Source organism: Spermophilus citellus, assembly GCF_964194105.1.
Source record: "Spermophilus citellus genome assembly, chromosome: 2".
NCBI classification, from domain to species: domain Eukaryota; kingdom Metazoa; phylum Chordata; class Mammalia; order Rodentia; family Sciuridae; genus Spermophilus; species Spermophilus citellus.
In genome coordinates, this window is record NC_138183.1 from 186006613 (window position 1) to 186025131 (window position 18519).

Sequence of the window (18519 nt, forward strand, 5' to 3'; positions counted from 1 at the left end):
TCACTATATTAATGTTTATTATTTCACATAAGAATCCATTCTTCAACTCTGAAGGACTTTTACGCTTTGAATATTTCAAGATGAGTTCTCTAGTACTTGCTTCCCATCCCCTATTCTTTTATCCTCTGGTAAAATCATGACATTGCGTGTATGAATAGGTTTCCATTGTTGAAAATGTATTCCAAGAAAATAATCTGACATGTTTAGTAGACTTTGGTTCAAATATGTTAATTTCAGGTTTGGGATATTATTCAATTATTAAAATCAAACATTGACACTCTCCCTCTCCGATGTTTTGAAAGTTTTAAAAGCACAAGAATGAAGTATAAAGAATTTTAAAGGAGAGATATTTATAAGGGAGAATATAAATACCTTTTCACCAATTTTGTTGTGGTTTGTTGGGGAGGTTCCAACAAAAACACCACAGATCAGATAGTTTATAAACACCAGAAATTTATTTCTCACAGTTCTGGAGATGGTGAAGTTCAAAATCACATAACCATCAGATCTGGGGTCTCATGAATCTACTCCCTGGTTCATAGATGACTGTGTTTTCTACTGTGCCTTCATATGGTAGAAAGGGGAAGGATACTTTTAGGGCCTTTTTTATAAGACTGATTTCTCCTCATAGCTGAAGACTCTCAACTACTTGTTTCATTAAATGCTGGAAGAAGCACTATGTAGCCCTCTGGTCACTTCTTATAAAGGCATTAATCTCATTCATGAGGTCTCTACTCTCATTACTCTAATTACTTCCCAAAGGCTTCAACTCCAAAGAGGAACTGAGTGTTAGTTTTGCACATATGATTATTTTGATAGTAAACATTCAGACCATATGAAACTCTTTTTTCCCCTAAATTTCATGTATGTATGTGTGTATGCATGTAAATATGTATGTGTGTGTATATATACATGTGTGTATTGTGGAAACATGTGTGTGTGTATACACACACACACACACACACGTGCACCCATATATACTTATATTATAATTTCTGTGAATATAAGTCTTCCTAGAAAGAAACTAGCTTTGGACAAAATGAATTTCTCTAAGGATGGGAGAAATTTAGCTCCAAATTTTCTAAGCATAATTTAAATGCCACAAATACTATGGTTCAGGCTCTTGATTTAATTCAGTTTCTTCTAAAGTGAGTTTTATATTACATTAGGCCCACAGAATTCCTGTGATCATATAAAGTTGGCAAATGATGCAAATTCCATTTCCTTACTGGTGAGTCACATCACATATTAGCATAATAAAGTTTTGCATTTTTCTGCAGTTAAACACACACATGCATATTTTTCCCTTGCTGAGCCTGAGTTTCAAAAGTGCATTTGACAAAGAAAATATTTTATAGTACATATGAATACTCTGTACTTTTAACTTTCTGAATTTTACCAAAAATATATAAATTTATCAGAAGAATGATGTGCATACAAAATAAACCATTTTGCATATCTCAGCATAAGTTCTCTCAGTCTTTAGGAGGTAGAAACTGGGGAGAAAGCCTGGCATGGGCGGGGGGGTGGGGGCTGCTGCTTATGACACTGGATGAGCTGAGTAGGGTCTTCTCATATCTGAAGGCCTGCTTCTTATTGGGTCACAATCTTTAATTTTCAGAATCAGTGTTATTATTCTTGAGAACTTGACCAATTAATTTATAAATTTCAGTTTGTGGGAATGTGTACAAACCATAGACTGTCTGGTTCAGAAGCAATTTAGATATAAGCAATATCACATTCTCCTCTGGAGGAAAAAAAGCAATGTCTAGGACAGGTATCTTTGAACAATGCCTCTGCCTCTAGCTTTTCATCATTTCACAAAGCCCTTGGCTTTGCTTAGAAGAACATCCATATCTCTGTGAAGCTCACTTAGGAACAGGCTGTCCTACTGTATTAAAATAGACAAGAACAGTCCTTTCTTCCCTTCTATCTTTATTCTAAACCATTCCTCACAGAACCAGTGTTTTCAAACTGAGATGCAAAAAGGACAAATGACTTGCAAATATCACCCAGTCAAAAGGTGGGAAACTTGCACTGCATGCAAGAAGGCTCCAGCACCACAGGGGGGTGGCGGGAAAGGTAGGAAACTAAAATTCTTTCACCTTTCACTAAACATTAAGTGAGCACTGAACATATACAAAACATACAAGTTGAACAACACTGTCATCACCCTGCTCACTCTGTAGTGGTGTTCAAATACTTACCCAGTTGTCTATAATACAATGGGTTAAATGCTAGGAAAGAAGCAGTACGCAATATTAAAAAATGTTTAATACATATTTGTTAAATTCCTACTATGAACTTGCCCCAAGCTAGATCTTTAATCAGATAAAGTCTATGTCCTTGACATGTTTATCATTTAATGGGTAAGCTAACATGAATGGATCATTTAAAAATAGTTGTATAATAATAATAGCCAACATTTTCCTATTCCTTACTACTTTCTGGGCACTATTCTAACTTTGCATATATTATTTAATCTTCATAACAAAACATTAAGATGACTGCTATTTTTCTCCCCAGTAGGCAGATGTATTAGTGGAACAGAGAATTACTAAAATATTCTGTCCAGGGTTATCCAGCTAGAAGGCAGCAAGACTGGAATGTAGATCCAAAAGTCTGTCTCTGGGGCCTGCTATATTAATTCAATGCCAAACAGTCTTTAAAATCCCTCAGGAAAACTTAAGCTCTGATTGATTTATGCCTAACATAGATAATAGTATTAGAAAGACCTAAAATTATGCCTATTATCAGATGTCATGTCCAGCTTAGGGTTTTTCCTACATATTCCATTTATCTCAGTGAAATATTATTCTTAATTACTGCATTATGATAACCTAGGATGGGTTTGATAGTTTTAACAGTTTGCTCAGCCATGATTTTATATAAAAGCATATGAGGTGCATGGGCAGCAGAGTTCTCACCCCAACACATGCTTAAGTTAGAAAGATAACCCCAAATAACCTGCCTTTTCCAGACCCTTTCTGGACAAAGGATAGGATGTTGATGATAAAAACAAGGAGCACTAAGAAACCAGTCATCAGAGGCAACTAATTGCTTCTGGTCTCAGTTGGTAATATTTGATGGAGCTGCCTTTGATGGCCACATAGTGGCATGAGTCATGGACTGTAAAAGCACAAGCCTGCCAAACTGTAAATTGGTAGCTTCTGTGTCAATTGTGGGGAAATACAGTTAATAAATGTTAAACATGTTCAGAAAATTGAACCTGATGCCCTGCCCTAGAGAGAGTATAAATTTGTCTAAATATCCTGGGTTACAAGAGTTTTGTCATTTATTGAAGATGTGCATCTGTAACTATTCTATTATTAAATAATACTATTGTATTTAAAAATAATTTCAGCGTTAATGACCTAGAAGAATTTATGTAAGAATTTATCAAGATCTTAATTTCTCTAGAAAGTTGATAATGGCATATCATGCAAACAAAATAATTTTAGAAACTGAATATCTGCCATGGGGGTTTTAGTAACATCTATTACTACATGAAAGCCAGAGGATACATCACTGCTGAAGAAGCAATGGTGTTTACTTAAGCAGCTTGTTTTGATTGAAAAAAAAATAAGTTAAAGACATCATTTTAATACAGGCTATGGCAGAAGGTGATTTATGCTTCACTCTGTGAAGCATGGCTTTTGATTACTACAGATAATGTTTTTCTAAATTAATTTTGCTATGTTTGTTTCCAGGGTTCTTTGGAATGTGTGTAAAGCACAGTAATAGTTCAATTATACCAATTTTGTATGAGTGGCATCTGAGGCTTCAAATAACAATTGAACAATTTTTTCCAACAATAATTCAAATGTTCATTCAATTATGGAACTATCATCAAGTCTTGTAAGTTAATTCTATCAAAAGTGAAACAATTTATATTATGTTGAATTATTTTGTAAATTCAGTTTAAAACTAAAACATGAAGATAAAATATTTGTTCTATAATATTCCATATAGAAATTCACTTGGGCATCATTAAACTATTAAGAACCTGGAGAACTAACTTCATAGATTACTAAATTATTGAAGTAAGGAATCTAAGAAACAGATACATACTCATAATTGGTGGTGGTACACAAATAATTCATGAATGTACCAAATGAAGTCATCATATTTGCAACAGTATAAAGCAGGATGTCAAAATTTAATTTGTTTATACTGCAGATAAACATTAACTTCTCAATTTTAATAAAAATATGATATTGACTTGAAAAAAACTTAACTTCACCATAGTGGAATGCAAGTTATCTCTTTGCTTTTCTTCATCAAGAAGTAAAAAAATATATATAGTTTTAAAGGAATGTTCTTTTTTAGAGAGAGAGATAGATAATTTTTTAGTATTTATTTTTTTAGTGGACACAGCATCTTTATTTTATTTTTTATGTGGTGCTGAGGATCGAACCCAGTGCACTGCGCATGCCAGGCAAGTGTTCTATGGCTTGAGCCACATCCCCAGCCCCAGGAATGTTCTTAATTCTGTTTTCATTTTGGACAAAATGAATTGCTAAAAATATAAGTTAGTAAAAATATTCAATTCATGGAGCACCAAAAGTTTCATCTTTTCAAGCTTTTGTTGAATAGTATTTATTGAGAAGAAAGTGCAAAGGTAAACACATGAAATTGATCGGTACAAGAACAAGGGAGGAACTGCAGACTTAACTAGTTGTTAAATAATTATGTCTATCATAGAAATTTTATAATTGAATTCTAGATTACATAAACACATGAGAAAGTCTTTTGTTTTTCAAATAGAAGAACTTACCTTAATCGGATGTGTTTATGCTCTTTACAAGAATGAAATAGAGATAGGAAAGCCTACATTTTCATAGCATTTAAATTTGGCAGAATGTTAAAAGTAATTATAACAAAAACACATGTGATGATTCCTTTCTGATAAAAACAGAACAAAAAATTTTACTTATACACTTTAGCAAAAATTTAAAATAATTAGAACATCTGCTTTGAGTTGATCTTTGTTAATAAAATTGTTATATTTATATTTTAGATATATAATATATTAATACTACTTATAAATAAATTTTAAAGTAATGAAAATAATTTGCCATAAATTGTAGTATTAAAAATATAGAAGGGGCTGGGGTTGTGGCTCAGTGGTAGAGCACTTGCCTAGCATGCTTGAGGCACTGGGTTCAATCCCCGGCACCACATACAAATAAACAAAAAAATAAAGGTATTGTGTCCATCTACAACTATAAATATATTTTTAAAATATAGAAAATTTTATCATAACATTTCAATTAATAAAATGTATACTTAATGATATACAAAAAGAGAAGTGGCTTAGAAACTGATTAAAATATATGTAATGTGTAATAATAATTATTCTTATGTTGTTAAGCAATAGTAATTTTAAATATATATCCTGCTTTAATTTGTATGAATATACATTTTATTATTTAGAAAAATATAGTTGAATCACAAATATATCTTGTTATATCCTGGCTTGGGAGATACATTATATGGTTTCACCAGCTGTAAAATAGGAGGTGCTTAGGAATTCAGGCAAAGGAAGATTCAACATATATATTTACCTTTTATGATAATTTCATGTACATTTCAACTAATATCTTCACACTTTTCAGTAATTATGGAATTTCTGTGTGAGGCAACATATGTTATTTATTTATTTTTTCCTTTGGCATATTTCATGTAAATCTTCCTTATGTCATACTAGTCTTTATTTGCATTGTCAATTTAGACATTTTGATTTGGGCCCATTTTACAATAAGCTGAGAATGATTATTTCACATGGTATCTTTCTTCTAATTTTATGCTTACTGGCATCAACCAAAGAGTCAAGAAAGAGTATCATCATGTCCAATAATAATATGCCTAGGACTATAGCATGACCTCACTTAGAAATGAAAATATGGATATATGGTTTTGGCATCTGGCTTTTTTCCTCTGCTCAACTTCATTCTTAAGTGTTTGCAGTAAGGAAGAATATTGAGACCCCAACAAGGAAAAAGTAATTTCTTTCTTTTCATAAAACCATAAGGCAAAGGATGCAGCCCATAATCCCCTGTACTCTCTTGACCCAGTAATCCTGGAGCAGGTGGATCAAATAGGTAATAAGTTCCTGGGAGATGTGTGGAAAACTCCTTGAAATTGCTGACTAGGCAGATGATAAAAAGCAAGGTTAAGAAATATTCATGAAGAGTAATGTGTAGGTGGTATGACTTGATAAAGAGGATTGACTGACACATGTGACAACTGATTATTACAACAACATGCAATTAAATTTCTATATGTCATAGAAAGCAGGGTCCATTGTAATGCTAGAAATTTGGAAAAAGTTTCTTGAGGACAGGTCTTTTACCTTGACTCAAGTCTAATGTGTAATAATAGAATTTGTACAACATACAACATACACATAAATTGTTGTATGTTGGATTGTCAAATAAATATTCATATTTTCAGAAAGGACTAATATATTTGTTAGATTTCCTTTGGATGTAAGTGTCTAATATAGTTAATACTCTTTGCATATTATAAGGTATCTTTAAGTATAAAATCAGAATCTTTACAAATTTTCATCAAAGCAAAACTATTTAATTTTAGATCTTGAAAATAATTGTGTAAATCAAGAGGTTTAATTTTTGTTTTTCTCCAGAATACTAAAAACCAGCTGGACATTTTCCTCCCCTTGAATTGGGTAAATTGTATTATAATAAATTTGAATATATCTAGGTGGTTTCAACTTTGTCAATAGATGCTTCTGTTTTAAAACCTTTTCAGTAAATCAAACCATACAAATTGAATTAGGCTCAATTACAAAGGTAACTGTTTTATGGATAAAATGGAATTATCTAATTTAAATTGATGTGTGAATATGATTAAAATATACTGGTTCATTTACATAACTGCAAAATTTTTGCATCAGTATTTTTAACCTCAAGGTTGTAAGTAATTATGTGTAATTGGTTTAGCTTCTATTAAAATAACTAGATTATATTGATACAATTTTAAGTGTGTGTGTGTGTGTGTGTGAGGTGGGGTGTGTGTGTGTGAATTTTGAAATCAATTTTTAGCACCTGGCTTCCTCATACATTCCATCAGCAATGTAATTTGAGTTTTGCCTCTACAAAGTTACTGATAAGACAAGTTTGTTTGCTTTGTCTTGCTCTGTTTGTTGAAAACACAACATTCTATACCTAACACATTGCTGATAAAATTTTGACCTGAATCACATCCAAATATACATTATAAAATCTAGTATAAAAGTATAATTGTCATTTTCCAAACCTAATACAATGATGATTTTTTAATCATTAAGCTGCCTATTGACAAAAATATTTTTAAAAATCATTCTCTCTGGTACAAATCATAGTGCCACTTATGTCTGTGACAATTTATTTTTTCAGTACTTAATTTTTCTCCTATATACATACATATACTATACGGGGTTTAATTAAGAACCAAGTTGTTTCTGTATCTACTTTTTGCATTTTACATTTGCCCTGTAAATATACAATATAAGATAGATGTAAAGATTCCCATGTCCAATTTTTTTAAGTGGCACCAAATATATCTTTGTGTAATAATCAAGATTAGTTATTTTATCTTGACTTCTGCAGTGCCCTATCACTATTGTCCTGTTCAAACTTACAATTCAAAACTCAAAATTATTTTTCACTACCTTGATTTCCCTCATTACCCTCATTATTTCTTTTATCATTTTGTTTATCTTATTTTTTTAAGTTCTCTTCTTATGTAGTTTTTTTTTTTTGTTGTTCGATATAGGCAAAAAAATAAACAAATGGCCAATGTATCACTAAAACTTAAGAGTTTTACTTTCATCTCTGAAACTATCATTTTTATGTATTTAATGTGTGTTTGTGTGTGTGTGTGTGTGTGTGTGTGTGAGAGAGAGAGAGAGAGAGAGAGAGAGAGAGAGAGAGAGGTATGACCAGAAAAGCTAAGAAGAAACAGGGCTGGGGAAACTGCTCTTGGATATGAGTGATTATTTATTATAATCTAAAGTTCCCACATGGATTTTTAAACTAAATCTTTCATTTTTTTTTCTCTTATTACGATGTAATATAGGCAATATATAAGGATCTGGGTTAATAGGTTTTGTCAGTAGGGTTAGGAAATCATACTTAAAAGAGAAAAACCTGTCTAAAATTAAGTAAACATTTCAACCTCCATTTCTAATTAATTCCTATTCAGACTGTCAGTTTTCTTGCTTATACATTGTGGGACAATAAAACGACTGGTGAAATATTTAGCAAAATCAGATTTTTGACAAAGATATGTTTCTTCTTTCTTATGTCTTTAACTTTTGTGGGTCCCTAAAATCTATTTTTTCTTTTAGTTTTCATGACTCTGTAAAATTGCATTATTTATAGGACCATCCACTTCTGAATACACAAATCCACTGAAAAATATCTAATTTATTTCACTTCCAAAGTCACACCCACTCATCACAGTCAATCTATTTAAATACATCCACTGATAAGAAAACACATTTCTTATAACCTCCTTAATTGCCCATTGAGTCCTGTCTGAAATTGAGAATAGAAGAGAAGTCAAATGAATAGAAATGATTATCTATTGAAGATAAATTATTAACATGATTATTATTAAATACTGTGTTATAAATATTAAACTATTATCAATTAGTATGAGAATCCTAGTTGGGTATAGTATTACAAGTTTGAAATGATGTTGACCAATTGCTAGTATGACATTTTTCACTACTAAAGAGAAGTGTTTTGATTGGGTTAATGACAGAGCACAAGGGAGACAGGAAAGAGAAAGGAAGCTCATTTCTTTGTGAAAATCTATTGTTTTAGTAACTGCTGTATTTGAAAACCCTGACAGCCAGTTCCTTTATTCAAGAACATTTATTCCCATATGTTTTGTGGTCTCACAGCATAAAAATTACCTATTGGAAGAGTTATTGCTTCAGGCAATAATGAGACCATAAATCTGTTAGCCTCCCTTAAGGTCCCTGGAAACAAGAGCTGTTGGGCTGTTGTTTTCCTGAAAAGTGTAAAATCATCATTTTTGTTGATATTCATTTAAATCAGGCAAGTTTCACCACTTGGGGCAGAATTGCTATGATAGAAACTAAATCATGAGTTCTCCAACCCACAACAGTTAGATACATTTTGATTCAACAAAGCAATTATGTTCCTGAAAATAAGATTGCTTGACAAGGGACATCCAAAGTGCCCATTAGATGAAGTTTGTATTTGAAGAGTGCTCTGACAATTTGATCACTAACTGGCAAACCTCCGACAGAGAAGATGTGGTAAAGATGTAGGGGTGGTGTATATATCTCCCTACTGCTTCTTAATTTCTATAAAAAAAAAAAAGGACGGATCTTTTCATCTTATAATAAAGAAGAAAATTATAGCTCTACTAACAGAAGTGGAATAATACAGAGACAAATTAACAAAGAAACTCATAACATATTGGACAGAACATTCAACTTAGAAACTGAAAATCTAGGTTCAAATTAGCTTTCTCACCTTTCCAAGTTATGGAAAGCTGAGGCCTGCCTGAGTCTATTTTCTCATCTCTGAAGACATGATAGTAATAGACAACTGTGTTCTTAGTGGTAGGATTGCCACATCATTGCTCATTGGTTTTGCGTATTGAGATTCTTAAACCTGGCTTTAGGGTCAAGGAAACCTAAGAACACCTCATCCTCTGGGCAGGCCTGGATCTTCAGCCTATATTTATTGGCATTTTGGATCTGCTTCCAATTTTCTACCCTTCTTAGTGTTTTTTTCTCACCCAGGTTGTTTAGAGAATATTTCAAAGTATGCTCAAAACCCATATTTTTAATTTTGTTTTACATAGGTTCACAGATTTGCTTAATTTTAAAGGCAGTAATATTGTTACTATTCACTACAGTGCAACAAATGGAAATAAATTATGAATATAGTAAATATACCAAATTTATAGAACTGGAAGAAACTTAATATTTACTGACCATCCCTCGTGTCTTCCTAAGTTCATTGCTTACACATCTGTGCAATTTGGAGTTAGAAAGAAGCTTTCAGGTTAAGTGATTTGCCTAAGGCAAGACACATAGAGTGGAAAAAATAGGATTTAAGTTGTTCTGAACACAAAGACCATGCATGCTTATAATGCTATACTATGTTGCTCAAAAAGAATGACAGTTACAGGATTCAGAATTATATTCTCTATTCATAGTCTTTTCCTGACTCCAGATGACTACAGTCCTCAGGACAAAGTTTACAAAGCTTCAAATTTCTTCTCTAGATTGTAATAAACTATTCTTCTATGACTCCCAGTCTCAAACAGTAGTTCAACAGTGGGAATAAGATAGACCTCATTTAGACTCCCAGTCCTGGCACTTTGGCTGTGAATTCTGAGGACACCTGGATGAATGAAATGGAGGTATAATTTTCTTATATACAAAATTCCCAACATGCTTAATCTTGTGAGAGTTGTTTTTTTTCACATTATTAAATGAGATTATTTATATAAATAGCCTAGTCTGGTGCCTGGATATGCATGGAAAGATACATGTTAATGGTGATTGAGACAAGCTCAAGTGTGGGAACATGCTAGAGTATAATGTCAGCATAAATAAAAAGACAGTTGATTGTGCATCTCTTCCCTGCACAATTGAGTCACCTGGTTCTTACAAAGCTTTACATGGATACATTAAGTGTTACTTGCTCATTGACAGAATAAGCATGGCCAGCCATATTCTGGTCCCTCATCACTGAGCAGGCATTGGACATTTTTTGTTACTTTGCTTCTAGGCTAAAAATGTGACCTTGAACTAAAACTTTAAAAAATATATTACTTTGATGTAGATAGAATCCATATGAGAAAAATTACTGGTAATCTTTAATTCGTTTTCAGGACTTTATATGGTTAAATGTTGAGCATTAAATTAAAATGTTGAGTTCACATACCACAAACACTTTTGAAGTTGACAATACTAGGGCAACTATTATGCCATACAACGTAGTGGTTCCCTAAAAAAACCCAGATTGATACTGTGTACATCAATTTCAGTCTAGACAGTTTATAGAAACATTAGTTATTTTAAGCAGAGTAAATTTAACATAGCTAATTGATAAGAGAGTACTGGAAAATTGAAAAAACAAAAGGAGAACTTTGTTTATGGGAAACTGATGCCTCTCCAAGCCCCAATTTTCTTGCCTTTGAGAAGAAAATGGCAAGAATTATTCCCATGAGAGAGCTTCCAGATTATTACTTATTGGCTTTCTGTGTTTAATTACTGAAACATGTATTTATGCTCAGGGAAGTCCACACGTGAAGACCTTTCCCTTTCTACAAGTTACAAATCTCAGCTTCTACATTTTCAACTTTTCTAATGTTTATGTATAGGAACGATATGGCATTATTAACTGAGAGAAGCAACTAACAACTTGAAGGCTAGTGAAGCAATTTGAAAAGCATGAGGTTGTTGATGCCTAAAAGATTATGACATATTTCTTAGAAGGTAGTACTTCCCAGGTGTTGTCTTTATGATTGTAGAAATATGAATACAGGCTTTTCATGACTGATCACTGAGGTTATCAATAGCCAGAAATGCTATCTCTGAGGTGGCACAATGAAACTGGTCCTTGGAGTGTGGGAAGAAAATTAAAAGTGGAACATACTGCCTCACTGAAGTCAAAGCATGTAAATTGCAGCTCCCTTCTCAAGATTTCCATTTCAACTCTTTCAACCCAGTCTGCAGAGCCTTCTAGGGCAGGTCTGCACTTCTGTGTAGTCTCTGGTCTGTATAATCCCTTCTTTAGTTATGGTAAATCAGGACAGGAAGGGAGAAACCCTGGCTTGCTGACCAGTACACTATATTAAGTGAGTGGGGCATAAGAGGAACTGATACATGGGGGTAGGGAGGATAATACTTTCCCTCAAGAGATTTGTTTTATGGATACTGCTATGCCTTTTTTAAAAAAGGTAAAACAAGAACAATAGTTGGGATTGGCATAAAAGATTTCATAAGAAATGAAGTGGGCCATTTTATAAGATAAGGAGAGAGAAACAAGAGAGGTCAAGTAAAAAGATACTCTTCCTTGCAGTTCAATAAAAATAAATACAGAGGCACCAAGCCAGACAGGAGGAGGAAGTCCAGCCCCGCCCTGAATGCTAGTCCAGAGGAAGCCCATCAACCCTTAAAATCCATCAAAGTGGGTGTGGCTACCAGCACAGTTCTGCGGCTGATCCAGGTACTCGATTTCCAACTCCCCCACCCTTAGCTGCCATAACTCAAAATATTTCCCACAAGCTTTTGGGGGGTTGTAGCTATCAACGTAAAACAACAACTGTAGAAGGCACCTGGTTTCTACCTCAGAGACTATAGTAGGGAAGATACAGGTGAAAGCTCATTTCCTTTCACACTGGCTATACCCACCACCCTGAATACAGAGGCTCAAGCTAGGATTAGACAACGCCACCTACTGGAAGCAAGGAAAACAGTGTTCTGAGAGACTTTTTTTTTTTCTCTCTTTCTTTCTCTCTTTTCTTCTCTCTTCCACAACTTCAGCATATGTGAAACCAAGAACTGTGCATGAACAACCGAATTACCAAAGTAATATAATATAGAGGAATTGCATATACCCCACCTTCCCCCCATTTTTTTTTCTTTATTTCTATCTTAATTTCCTTTTCCTTCTCTTATTTCTCTTTTCTTCCTTGTTATTTTTTTTTCTTTTTTTCATTCGTACTCTCTCTATCCCACTTTCAATCTCCTAACTTTTGCTATCTATACATAGGGTAACTATCTAAATACAGATAGGAGGTTGAGTCTATACATTCTTCCATAAATTACCAGTCTATTAGTTAGAGTTCTCCAAAGGTGCTAAGTTAGTTTAACCTCATATCCTCACTCCTTTCCCTCTAAGTATAACATCCTTCATCTGAAATTAAGTTTTCTATATGCCACCAGATATGGTACGCCTTGTAATAATTAAAACCAATATCTATAGTCTCAGAATCTAACTATAAATGTATTAATAATGAAAACTTGTGCTTAGATAATGTACTGTTGATATTGGGAACTGTTAACATTGTCTTTCTCCACAAAAGAGGGATTTTGGAACTATACAAGAACAATACAAATATATAAGGGGAAAACATTAGCACAACAGTTTCACAAAGCTAGAAAGAATCATGAGCAGTATGAAAAGACAAGGAAAGAAAGGACCACAAACAATACAGGTCAATTCAACATTAGATGAGGTAATATCTGCAGCTGATGGAATGTCAGACAAAGAGTTCAGGATATACATGCTTCAGATGATCTGGAGTCTCAAGGAAGACATTATACAGCAAATTCAGACAATGAAAAATCACTTTGACAATGAATTACATAAACAAATCCAAGAAGCAAAGATCAACTCTATAGGGAGATAGAGGATATAAAAAACAAACAAACAGAAATCCTGGAAATGCAGGAAACAATAAACCAAATTAAAAACTCAAATGAGAGTATTACCACCAGAGTAGAACACTTAGAAGATAGAACTTTAGACAACAAAGACAAAGTTTTTCAACTTGAAAAGAACATAGACAGCTCATCGAGAATGTTAAGAAATCATGAGCAGAACATCCAAGAATTATGGGATAACATCAAGAAACCAAACCTGAGTTATTGGGATACAAGAGGATATAGAGGTCCAAGCCAAGGGAATGAGCAATCTATTCAATGAAATAATACTAGAAAACTTCCCAGACTTAAAGAATGAAAAAGAAATCCAAATACTAGAAGCCTACAGGACACTGAATGTACAAAATCATAAGAGATCCACACCAAGACACATAATAATGAAGATGCCCAACATACAGAATAAGGAGAGAATCTTAAAAACCACAAAAGAGAGGAAGCATATTACATTTAGGGGTAAACCAATCAGGATAACTGCTGATCTTTCAACACAGACTCTGAAAGCTAGAAGATCCTGGAACAACATATTTCAAATGCTGAAAGAAAAAGGGTTCCAACCAAGAATCATGTATCCAGCAAAATTAAGCTTCAGGATTGAAGATGAAATACAAATCTTCCATGATAAACAAAAGTTAAAAGAATTTGCAGCTAGAAAACCAGCTCATCAAAACATCATTGGCAAAACATTACAGGAAGAGGAAATGAAAAATAATAATGAAAACCAACAGCGGGAGGTAGTACAGTAAAGGAAGAACTAAGCATAGAGGAAAAACAAATCATGTTAAGTAGCATACATAACCAAATATGGCTGGAAATACAAACCATATCTCAATAGTAACCCTAAATGTTAATGGCTTAAATGCACCAATCAAAAGACATAGGCTAGTAGAATGGATTAAAAAAAAAGATCCAACAATGCTGCCTACAGGAGACTCATCTGATAGGAAAAGACATACACAGACTGAAGGTGAAAGGCTGGGAAAAATCATATCACTCATATGGACCCCGGAAGTAAGCAGGGGTATCCATACTTCTATCAAATAAGATAGACTTCAAGCCAAAGTTAATCAAAAGGGATAAACAAGGACATTAATACTGCTCAAGGGAACCATACACCAACAAGACTTGATGATCATTAATATATATGCCCCAAACAATGTGGTGCAGCTACGTTCATTAAAACAAACTCTTCTCAAGTTCAAGAGTCTAATAGACCACAACACAATAATCATGGGAGATTTTAACACACCTCTCTCTGGACAGATCTTCCAAACAAAAGTTGAACAAAGAAACCATAGAGCTCAAAAATACAATTAATAATTTAGACTTAATTGATATATACAGAATATACCACCCAACATCAAGCGGACACACTTTCTTCTCAGCAGCACATGGATCCTTCTCAAAAATAGACCATATATTATGTCACAGGGCAAATCTTAGCAATTACAAAGGAGTTGAGATACTACCATGCATTTTATCTGATCATAATGGAATGAAATTGGAAATCAATAATAAAATGAGAAAGGAAAATCCTACATCACATGGAGATTAAACAATATGCTACTGAATGAACAAAGGGTTACAGAGGACATCAAAGAGGAAATTAAAAAATTCTTAGAGGTAAATGAAAACTCAGACACAACATATTGAAATCTCTGGGACACTATGAAAGCAGTACTAAGAGGAAAATTCATTTCATGGAGTTCATTCCTTAAAAGAAGGAAAAGCCAACAAATAAATGACCTCACACTACACCTCGAAGCCTTAGAAAAAGAAGAACAAATCAGCAGCAAATACAGTAGAAGGCAAGAAATAATTAAAATCAGAGCTGAAATCAATGAAATCGAAACAAAAGAAACAATCAAAAAATTGACAAAACTAAAAGTTGGTTCTTTGAAAAAATAAATAAGATTGATAGACCACTAGACATACTAACAAAGAGAAGAGAGAGAACCCAAATTACTAGCTTACGGGATGAAAAAGGCAACATCACAACAGACAATTCAGAAATACAGAAGATAATTAGATTATTTTGAAACCCTATACTCTAATAAAATAGAAGATAGTGAAGGCATCGATAAATTCCTTAAGACATATGAACTACCCAGATTGAGTCAGGAAGATATAAACAACCTAAACAGACCAATATCAAGTGAGGAAATAGAAGAAGCCATCAAAAGACTACCCCCCCCCTCAAGAAAAGCCCAGGACCAGATGGATATACAGCAGAGTTTTATAAGAACTTTAAAGAAGAACTAATACCAATACTCCACAATCTATTTCAGGAGATAGAAAAAGAGGGAGCTCTTCCAAATTCATTCTATGAGGCCAATATCACCCTGATTCCCAAACCAGATAAAGACACCTCAAAGAAAGAAAACTACAGACCAATATCCTTAATGAATTTAGATGCAAAAATCCTCAATAAAATTCTGGCAAATCGTATACAAAAACATATCAAAAAGATCGTGCACCATGATCAAGTAGGATTCATCCCTGGGATGCAAGGCTGTTTCAATATACGGAAATCAATAAACGTTATTCACCACATCAACAGACTTAAAGATAAGAACCATATGATCATCTCGATAGACGCAGAAAAAGCATTCGAAAAAGTACAGCATCCCTTTATGTTCAAAACATTAGAAAAATTAGGGATAACAGGAACTTACCTCAACATTGTAAAAGCTATATATGCTAAGCCTCAGGCTAGCATCATTGTAAATGGAAAAAAAAAAAAAAACTGAAGGCATTCCCTCTAAAACCTGGAACAAGACAGGGATGCCCTCTCTCACCACTTCTATTCAATATAGTTCTCGAAATACTGGCCAGAGCAATTAGACAGACAAAAGAAATTAAAGGCATTAAGATAGGAAAAGAAGAACTTAAATTATCACTATTTGCAGATGATATGATCCTGTACCTAGAAGACACAAAAGGGTCTACAAAGAAACTACTAGAGCTAATAAATGAATTCAGCAAAGTGGCAGGATATAAAATCAACACGCATAAATCAAAGGCATTCCTGTATATCAGCAACAAATCTTCTGAACTGGAAATGAGGAAAACCACCCCATTCACAATATCCTCAAAAAAAAAAAAATACTTGGGAATCAACCTAACAAAAGAGGCGAAAGATTTATACAATGAAAACTACAGAACCCCAAAGAGAGAAATAGAAGATCTTAGAAGATGGAAAAATATACCCTGCTCATGGATAGGCAGAACTAACATCATCAAAATGGCAATATTACCAAAAGTTCTCTATCGCTCAATGCAATGCCAATCAAAATCCCAATGGCATTTCTTGTAGAAATAGATAAAGCAATCATGAAATTCATGTGGAAAAATAAAAGACCCAGAATAGCAAAAGCAATTCTAAGCAGGAAGTGTGAATCAGGTGGTATAGCGATACCAGATTTCAAACTGTACTACAGCGCAATAGTAACAAAAACAGGATGGTACTGGTACCAAAACAGGCGGGTGGACCAATGGTATAGAATAGAGCACACAGAAACCAATCCACAAAATTACAACTATCTTATATTCGATAAAGGGGCTAAAAGCATGCAATGGAGGAAGGATAGCATCTTCAACAAATGTTGCTGGGAAAACTGAAATCCATATGCAACAAAATGAAGCTGAACCCCTTTCTCTTGCCATGCACAAACGTTAACTCAAAGTGGATCAAAGAGCTTGATATCAAATCAGAGACTCTGCGTCTGATAGAAGAAAAAGTTGGCTCCGATCTACATATTGTGGGGTCGGGCTCCGAATTCCTTAATAGGACACCCATAGCACAAGAGTTAATAACAAGAATAAACAAATGGGACTTACTTAAACTAAAAAGTTTTTTTCTCAGCAAGAGAAACAATAAGAGAGGTAAACAGGGAGCCTACATCTTGGGAACAAATTATTACTCCTCACACATCAGTTAGAGCCCTAATATCCAGAGTATACAAAGAACTCAAAAAATTAGACAATAAGAAAACAAATAACCCAATCAACAAATGGGCCAAAGACCGGAACAGACACTTTTCAGAGGAGGACATACAATCAATCAACAAGTACATGAAAAAATGCTCACCATCTCTAGCAGTCAGAGAAATGCAAATCAAAACCACCCTAAGATACCATCTCACTCCAGTAAGATTGGCAGCCATTATGAAGTCAAACAACAACAAGTGCTGGCAAGGATGTGAGGAAAAGGGTACTCCTGTATATTGCTGGTGGGACTGCAAATTGGTGCGGCCAATTTGGAAAGCAGTATGGAGATTCCTGAGAAAGCTGGAACCACCATTAGACCCAGCTATTGCCCTTCTCGGACTATTCCCTGAAGACCTTAAAAGAGCGTACTACAGGGATACTGCCACATCGATGTTCATAGCAGCACAATTCACAATAGCTATACTGTGGAACCAACCCAGATGCCGTTCAATAGATGAATGGAGAAAAAAAATGTGGCATTTATATACAATGGAGTACTATGCAGCAATAAAAAATGACAAAATCATAGAATTTGCAGGGAAATGGATGGCATTTGAGCAGATTATGCTAAGTGAAGCTAGCCAATCCCTAAAAAACAAATGCCAAATGTCTTCTTTGATATAATGAGAGCAACTAAGAACAGAGCAGGGAGGAAGGGCAGGAGGAAAAGATTAACATTAAACAGAGACATGCGGTGGGAGGGAAAGGGAGAGAAAAGGGAAATTGCATGGAAATGGAAGGAGACCCTCATTGTTATACAAAATTACATATAAGAGGTTGTGAGGGGAATGGGAAAAAAAAACAAGGAGAGAAATGAATTACAGTAGATGGGGTAGAGAGAGAAAGGGAGGGGAGGGGGGATAGTAGAGGATAGGAAAGGTAGCAGAATACAACAGTTATATGGCATTATGTTAAAATGTGGATGTGTAACCAATGTGATTCTGCAATCTTTGTAATATTTTGAACAACCAATAAAATAAATAAATAAATAAATACAGAAGTTTCAGAGAAGAATTTAAAAGAAGTCATCACAAAAAGATTAAATTTGGACTGGATCTTTAAAACCTTCATTAGACAGAGTGTTG